We start from the raw sequence: 8494 nt of genomic DNA on the forward strand, positions 1-8494 counted from the left end.
TAACCAAAATAGTTGAACACCAATTTCATCCTTACCCATTAGTAATATGTTAAAAAAAAATCCACACTATAAGCAGCTTGTTGCTCTTTGTTCATATTTTCTATAAAATCAGGATATATCAATGAAATAAGACAAAAAATGAAAACAAAAATAAAACTTATATGTGCCTAAAAAACAAATGTACAAACACATAAAGACTCTATTTTTAGTAAAAAACTGGCGTCGTAATTTTACCGACTTGATCTATGACGTCAAGCACCTCCGCCCTGCTCCTCACCATCCTATGAAACAATTCCCTAACCTGCAACTGCAACGGCCCCAACCCTACCTCCATTCCCCGACATATCTCCGCCAACTCCATCACCTGTTCCGCCACTTCTTCCTCCTTCTCCACCCCTAACGGAAACTCAAACACCTCCGTGAATTCAATAAGATTCTGAGCTACTCTCTCTATCACTTGAATCTCCGCCAACAGACCCGCAGTCCCTTTCTTTTCCTTCTTCTTCCACTCCTCTCCGATCTTCTCCTGCAATCCGATCATCGGATGTGCCCACCCCAGGTGTCTCGGAAGTTGGAAGTGTGTCCCCAGCCCCACCTTTTCCTGACACGGCACCGCCGTAACCATCGTCCACATGACCAGAACCAAAACTGAACTCATTACGTACACCGGAAGAGCCAGACCAGTTGGCTCGCCACCGCGGGGAGCCACAAGATTGTTCGACATCGCCTGGATCTGCTTTGATGCAGACCATGATTTGGAGAAACAAAAAGAAAATGATCTGGGGTTTCCACTAATCGTCCGATTATGCTTAACAGTCGGAGGAGCAACAACACCACCTCCGCGGCGGCTCATCGACCACATTCGTTCAGCTGATTTTCCAACTTGGTGGTTGTTCTCCTTGTCGTCAACCATCATCGACGTCAAGAGAGTGTTCAAAGCTCGTTTTGCCCTTCTGACGTGTCCTTCAACTATTGGCCGTTGTTCGAGCGCCTCCACCGCAATCTGGGCAAGCCGCTGCCAATGGCGGAGCAGCTCAATTCCATGAGTAATCGCATTACAGATATCTAAAGCCTTGACGGTCCGGTCGAGGTGATCTGGGATCAACCGGTCGAGTGGCGGTTTGGAGAAATGAGTGGCGTCCCGGCCAATGATCAAGACCGCTTTAAATTCAGACTCGCAGCAAAGATAAACGTCGAGGAGTTTTCGGAACCAAGCGATGGATAAGAAGGTTTCTGGCGTATCGACGACGGGTATTTCTTCTCCGGCGATGGGAGGTAAGGGAGATTGAGGTGGCAAGAGTTGAATGAAACGATCGGAAACGTGTTTCTGAAACAATTCGAGCCCTTCAAGCTCTTGTTCATGGTTGATGTCCATGGAGACGACCTGGTTCCTGCGGATGCTGATCCGATTGAGGAAGGAACCATGGTGGTCCGTGGGCGGCATGATTGGAGAATTGACCGGAAAAAGTAACAGAGATTGCAAAGGAAATTTTTGAGAGAAGAAATGGGGCCGGAGATGGAGGGTTAAATACCGTGGGATCGGTTGATGATGATTAGAATTGTCGGGGAGTGAGACCGTTTCTTGTTCCAACTACGCACTTGCTTGATGCTCTCTATTCCTTTTATTCACAAAATGCTCAAAATGATTATGCTTAACATTTGTCAATTGGAATAATAATTAAATACTAATAGATACCGTAATGGAATGACAAATGTGTAGGGTGGGTAACAAAAAATCCATGGAATCACCATTTTTTTAATGTATATCTAAAGAAAGTAATAAAAAAAATTAGTAAAAATAACTCTTTGTTCGAAATGGACTGTCGGGACTAAGAAAAAACATAAGAAAAAACATTTATTTGATTGATTTCGGAATGGTATTCTGGATTTTGGACCAACATTCCGGATTTCGGATTAAAATTTCGGATTTTGGGAGAAAAAAAACTCCTGAATTTCAATAATATGTTCGAAATCCGAAAACATTTCCGAAATTTCAAGAAAAAATTGTTTTTTATTTTAGATTTAACAAAAAGTTAAGCAAACATAATAATGTGAACTATATATATACATAAAATTAGATATTTTATTGAAAAACAATGACATCAAACACTTCGAAATGTAGCATTCGAAATCCCAAAAAAAACATTTCTTTGAAAAAGAAAAACTTTGGAATATGAACATTACTTCGTAACAGAGGCATTCCAGAGAAAATGATTATTTTTCAAAAACTAATAAAAAGATGGTTATTTCTTTGAAAACTCTTTCTTTATTGGCTAGATTACCTAATTTCCCAAAAATCTAACCACAAACTGAAAAGTCGTAGAAGAATCAAAAAATCTAGACCAGAAAACCAAAACCAAACATAAAAAAGGTTTGGTTTCCTCATTTTAAAAAACTGAAATATTCGGTTCATTTTCTATTTTAGGAAATAAAAAACTACAAAAAAAAGGACCATACCGATTTGTATAAATTGTTATAAATATATTTAAGTTACATATATTTTGTACAAATATATGTAATTCTATAACAATGAGCAGCATGATAAGTGGGTTAAGATGGTGAGCATATAAATTTGACGTCTGGATTCGAATCTTTTAGCTTATTTTTAGTTGATTTTTACTTGTTGTGGTTTACACATACCATGTATATAAAAACATTTAGTTTTTTCATCTATAAATAACAATAACTAACTACAAACCTTAAGATTTGGAGTTTGATTCCGTATTAATTTTGAACACCAAAACTTCTTTTTTTAGTATAAGATTTTTTAGTTGCGGTTTGGGATTAAAAAACCGAACTAAAATGGTAAGTAAAGGGCTGCAACTCCTCTGTTATCACTTATATTGTGATATCCGCAAAATGAACTTAGAAGTTTTGTTTTTTTAATAAAAAATAATATTTTTCAAAAATAAAATAAAAACAATTTATAAATATTTAATTAACAATTTATAAATTAAATATATGACAAATATGATGATAGATATAAGAGTCAAATTTGAATAACTTTGATTTAGGGACCAAAATTACCAATTCACAAAGGTTGAGAACCGACTCATGATTGACCAACTAGGACTTGAAAGTTATAAAATATATGGTGAATTGTTATTTAGGAAAATATTCCGTTACTAGTTGCTTTCCAAGTTAAAATGTTTGTTTAGGTGTAAGCTTTTGAAGTTCAAGGACTAAAACTTCCAACTAGACAAAACGTGAAGGACTAATTTAGAATATTCAAAACATATCGATAAGAATGGGAAGATTATGGGGCAAGTATATGAGAATAATAAGTTCCATTAAAAATACTAGTCAATTTGGTGCCCATTCAAGAGAAATCAAACTAGAACGTCCATAATGTACTATTTGTAGCATGTGAGGATATTTAAGCTAAAGGACTATCCCCATTTGAGATAAGAACATGATCTAGAAGAAAAAGAGGCTGGAAAAAGGACTATTTATATCATTTCATGGTGATTTGGAGTGAATTAATTGAAGGAAAAAAACAAGGGTTTGAAGGCAAGTGAGCACTTAAGAGCTTGGAAGGTAGTTTACTCTCCTTTTCTTCCTTAATTCAAATATAGAGATTGGGGAATTGCTTCCAAATCCAAAAGGTGGTGATTTAGTTAGTGATTAGTTTTAAGATTGGATGTTCGTTTTATCATTTGAACTTCTAGACACCATGGGATCAAACCCTATTTGATTCACGTAGAATTGGTGAGTGTTGGAAGGTTGAAGCTCCATCAATGGTGGAAACCTTTAAATTCAATTTTACACAATTAGGTAATTATTTGTCCATGATTTGGTTTTATAAACATTTAAGGAATAATCATTGGGTCAACACTTCATAATAGAAATGTTTGATTCCATTCTCTTTGATGATTTAGGTTGATTGAGTCCCCAAACCCACATTTGAGTTTTAGTCACGCTTTAATGAGTTTTACATTGATGATAGAACTTTTTAGTAATTTTAAAACTAGATTACCATATTTTATTAAGGTTTCATCAGCTAAATGTTGTGATTCCATAATTTCTTTTTGAAGTTGTGAGTGAAATTGCCATTACCAAAAGAAAAACTATCATTGGATTGGAGTATAGAATTTGTAAGGTGTGTTAATCTTCAAACACGGAAATGATTTAGTAAATGTAATGAACCAAGTGAAATAGAACACTTTTGATGTTAACAACTAAAACCCATGGTGCAATTCGTCTCATAACTTCATTAATAGAATTAAAATCACCACAACACATTAGTTATAATTGGAGTCACAACTTGGGTTTGGAATTGGTTTTATAAATTACAATTGTTGGAATAGAATAAGTATCTAGTAGATTTTGTTTAGAAACTAGTAACACTTATTTTATTCATTCAAGCTAAACGACTTTCCCCCATTTGAGATAAGAACATGATCTAGACGAATAAGGGGTTGAAAAGGACTATGTATATCATTTCATGGTGATTTGGAGTGAATCAATTGAAGGTGAAGCAAAGCCTTGAAGGCAAGTAAACACATAAGATCTTGGAAGGTAGTTTACCCTCCTTTTCTTCGCTAATTCGAATCCAAAAACTGGTGATTCAGATAGTGATTAGTTTTAAGATTGGATGTTCGTTTTATCATTTGAACTTCTAGACACTATAGGATCAATCTCTATTTGATTCACGTGGAATTAGTGAGTATTGGAAGGTTGAAGCTCCATCAATGGTGGAAAACCTTTAAATATGAATTTACTCAATTAGGTAATGATTTTTCCATGATTTGGTGTTATAAATGTTTGAGGAATCATCATTGGGTCAACATTGCACAATAGAAATGTTTGATTCCATTCCCTTTGATGATTTGGGTTGATTGAATCCCCAAACCCACATTTGAGTTTTACTCTTGCTTTAATGAGTTTTACATTGATGATGAAACTTTTTAGTAATTTTAAACTAGATTATCAGATTTTATTAGAGGTTCATAAGCTACATGTTGTGATTCCCTATTTTTCTTTTGAAGTTGTGAGTGAAATTGCCATTACCAAAAGAAAAACTATCATTGGAATGGTGTATAGAATTTGGAAGGCGTGTTAATCTTCAAACATCGAAATGATTTAGTAAATATAATGAACAAAGTGAAATAGAACACTTTTAATGTTAGAACCTAAAACCCATGGTGCAGTTGGTCTCACAACTTAATTGGTAGAATTAAAATCACCACAACACTTTAGTTGTGGTTGGTATCACAACTTGGGTTCAGAATTGGTTTTATAAATTAGATTGATTGGAATAGAATAAGAATCTAGTAGATTTTGTTTACAAACTAGTAACACTTATTTTATTCATTTAAGCTAAGGGACTTTCCCCCATTTGAGATAAGAACGTAATCTAGAAGAACAAGAGTGTTGAAAATGACTATTTATATTATTTCATAGTGAATTGTAGTGAATCAATTGTAGGAGAAGCAAGGGTTTGAAGGCAAGTGAGCACCTAAGAGCTTGGAAGGTAGCTTGCTCTCCTTTTCTTCCCCAATTCGAATCTAGAGATTGGGGAATTGCTTCTAGATTCAAAATTGGTATTAAGTTCATGATTGATTTTAAGATTAGATGTTCGTTTTATCATTTGAACTTCTAGACACCAAGGGATCAAACCCTATTTAATTCATGTGGAATTGATTAGTATTGGAAGGTTAAAGCTACATCAATGGTGAAAAAGCTTTGAATATGAATGTACATAATTAGGTAATAATTTGTCCATGATTTGGTGTTATAAATGTTTGAGGAATCATCATTGGGTCAACACTTCACAATAGAAATATTTTATCCCATTCCCTTTGATGATTTGGGTTGATTGATTTCCCAAACCCACATTTAAGTTTTACTCATGCTTTAATGAGTTTTACATTGATGATGAAAATTTTTAGTAATTTTAAAACTAGATCACCAGATTTTATTAGAGGTTCATAAGCTACATGTTGTGATTCCCTATTTTCCTTTTGAAGTTGTGAGTGAAATTGGCATTATCATAAGAAAAATATAATTGGAATGGAGTATAGAATTTGGAAGTTGTGTTAATCTTCAAACATCGAAATGATTTAGTAAATGTAATGAACCAAGTTAAATAGAACACTTTTGATGTTAGAAACTAAAACTCATTGTGTAGTTAGTCTCAAAACTTCATTGGTAGAATTAAAATCACCACAACACTTTAGTTGTGGTTGGATTCACAACTTGGGTTTGGAATTGGTTTTATAAATCTGATTGGTTGGAATAGAATAAGAATCTAGTAGATTTTGTTTAGAAGCTAGTAACATTTATTTTATTCATTCTTGTTTGGTATTGAAATTTGAAGTTATTAAGAACTTATTGATTTAATGAGGGTGTTAATGGCTATTTATGTGGTGAGTTATGGTTGTATTACATTGAATTGACCTTTAGTTTGTATCAAAGTTTTAAATTTATATAACTTTTCATCTAGATTGAAACACACACTAGATAGTGTAGCTAATCATGTCGCAATATAGTTGTGACAAAACCAGGTATCAAACACTACGACAATATGTATGATTTGATTCAGATAATAAAATAATAAATTAAACTAAAACCAGAAAAGTAAAATAGGGGGTGTTAGATCTAAATTAAACTTGATTAAAGACTTACAAAACTCAAACAAAAGCAAAGAACGTGATTTAAACAAGAGCTTTAAAGTACTTCCACTTATATTTTCCAATGGTTAATTTATTAGAAGTGCAATGGATTTAACAAGTTAATTATCAATTATTAATGTGACTAATTATCTTGGTCTAATTAACTAATATTAATAGTTACACAACAACTAAGACAATGATCTTGCAATTAACTAACTAAACAATCAATTAAATATTTAAATTATGAAAGAATTGATATAATGATTAATCTTAATGGTCATGAAAATCAGTTAAATCATATTATGGTTATCTAATACTCTCTTACACATTTAAGTTCATAAATATATCACCTAATCCTAGGATTTGGTGTTTTTCTATTCCTAATAGTTTATCATCATAAACTATTAAGATACAAGTTAATATAATCAAATTTGTTCTCGACTACATAAAATTAAGTTGTAGGTAATAAAATTGAAACGTTAATACATAAGGTAAAATGATCAATCAAACATAATAGATAATCAGAATTTGTAAATCTAACAAATAAATCAAAGCATAGTATTTTGGTTTGATCTACTTGTAAGCGGAAGAAAAAGGGTATTAGCCCATTATCATAGCTAGAAAAACAGAAAATAATCAAAGAAGTATTGCTAAGCATGATGTCTAAAACAAACCTAATGATTAAACATTGTTTCCATGGTTCGGTCTTCAAAATGATTCTCCATTCGTGTTGTTCATCCTTGAAACCCTTTTGATCTTCTGGATTTTCATAGAAAACTTGTCTCTCAAGTTGTGACTTGAATGCATTATGATTTTAGAAGAGGGTGTTATCTATTTATAGGAGCTGGGATTCATGGGATTCATGTCACTAATGGTATATTACCACGTTGCGATTTTATGATGTCTCCTAATCAAATTCGACTTCTAATGATTTGTCGTGACACAAATATAATAATGTTGGTCCCAAAACCCTAACACTTATGTATGAATCTAATAGGAACGCAGAATAATAACACAAGTATTTGACAAATAAAAATTGATTTTATTTATATGGGTTTCACTAAGAACAATACAATGATTCATAACTCACTAAGAACTCTAAATCTACTACATAAAATTCATCTCTCAACTAATGAGAGAGGCTAGTATAAATACTAGTCAAAACCTAGGAGATCAAATTTCTACAGATTCTCCAGATCTTCGGTTATATCACATTCCCGATTTGATGGGATTGAATCTTCAATGATAAATACAGATCTGGTATTTTAAGGAATGGATCAGATCAGATATTCAAATTGCTTCTTCACCAAGTAAATAGGATATGCTTCAGATTTAGACCGAAACATCAGCACATCATACGCTAATCAGGACAACAACGTCATGGGAGTTAGCTACTCATGGCATCAACGCTAGCGTCAGAGACACACGTTGATCAACTTCCGCTTCAGCTAGAGTAGCTTCACCTTCAGCAGTGTATAACCATCAGTGTAACACCTTATCAATATGCCATCAATGTAATACCTTCAACATATGGACACACTGATTAGGTCTTCAGTGAATGCTCTTCATGCGGATAATACTTTCAGTTCCTCTAATGATGATAATGCCTTCAGTGTCTTTTGCACATCAGGGGATGATCTTCAGTCTTTGACGTATGAACTTCCATCAGCATATCTTCAGATTAGCTAACTAAACAAACTCCGATAAATCACTTTGTCTAAGTTATATTATTTACACTTACATAGACAAGATTGAATGTCTATAATGAGTAGATAAACTATAACTATAATGTATATATTTTACACCATCAAATCTTTACAAATATGTATCCCAAAAATCTCCCTATTTTATGATTTTAAAACCAAACTAATAAAGAATGA

The 8494-nt window shown here is 33.2% G+C and overlaps 1 pseudogene; it reads right to left on the reverse strand.

Annotated features, from left to right (window-relative positions):
- On the reverse strand, positions 1–1604 carry LOC145059392 (protein ROH1A pseudogene; annotated as a pseudogene).
- Positions 1605–8494: the final 6890 nt, after the last annotated feature.

The sequence above is a fragment of the Lactuca serriola genome, chromosome 6, assembly GCF_051521515.1.
Source record: "Lactuca serriola cultivar US96UC23 chromosome 6, Lser_US96UC23_V15, whole genome shotgun sequence".
Taxonomy (NCBI): domain Eukaryota; kingdom Viridiplantae; phylum Streptophyta; class Magnoliopsida; order Asterales; family Asteraceae; genus Lactuca; species Lactuca serriola.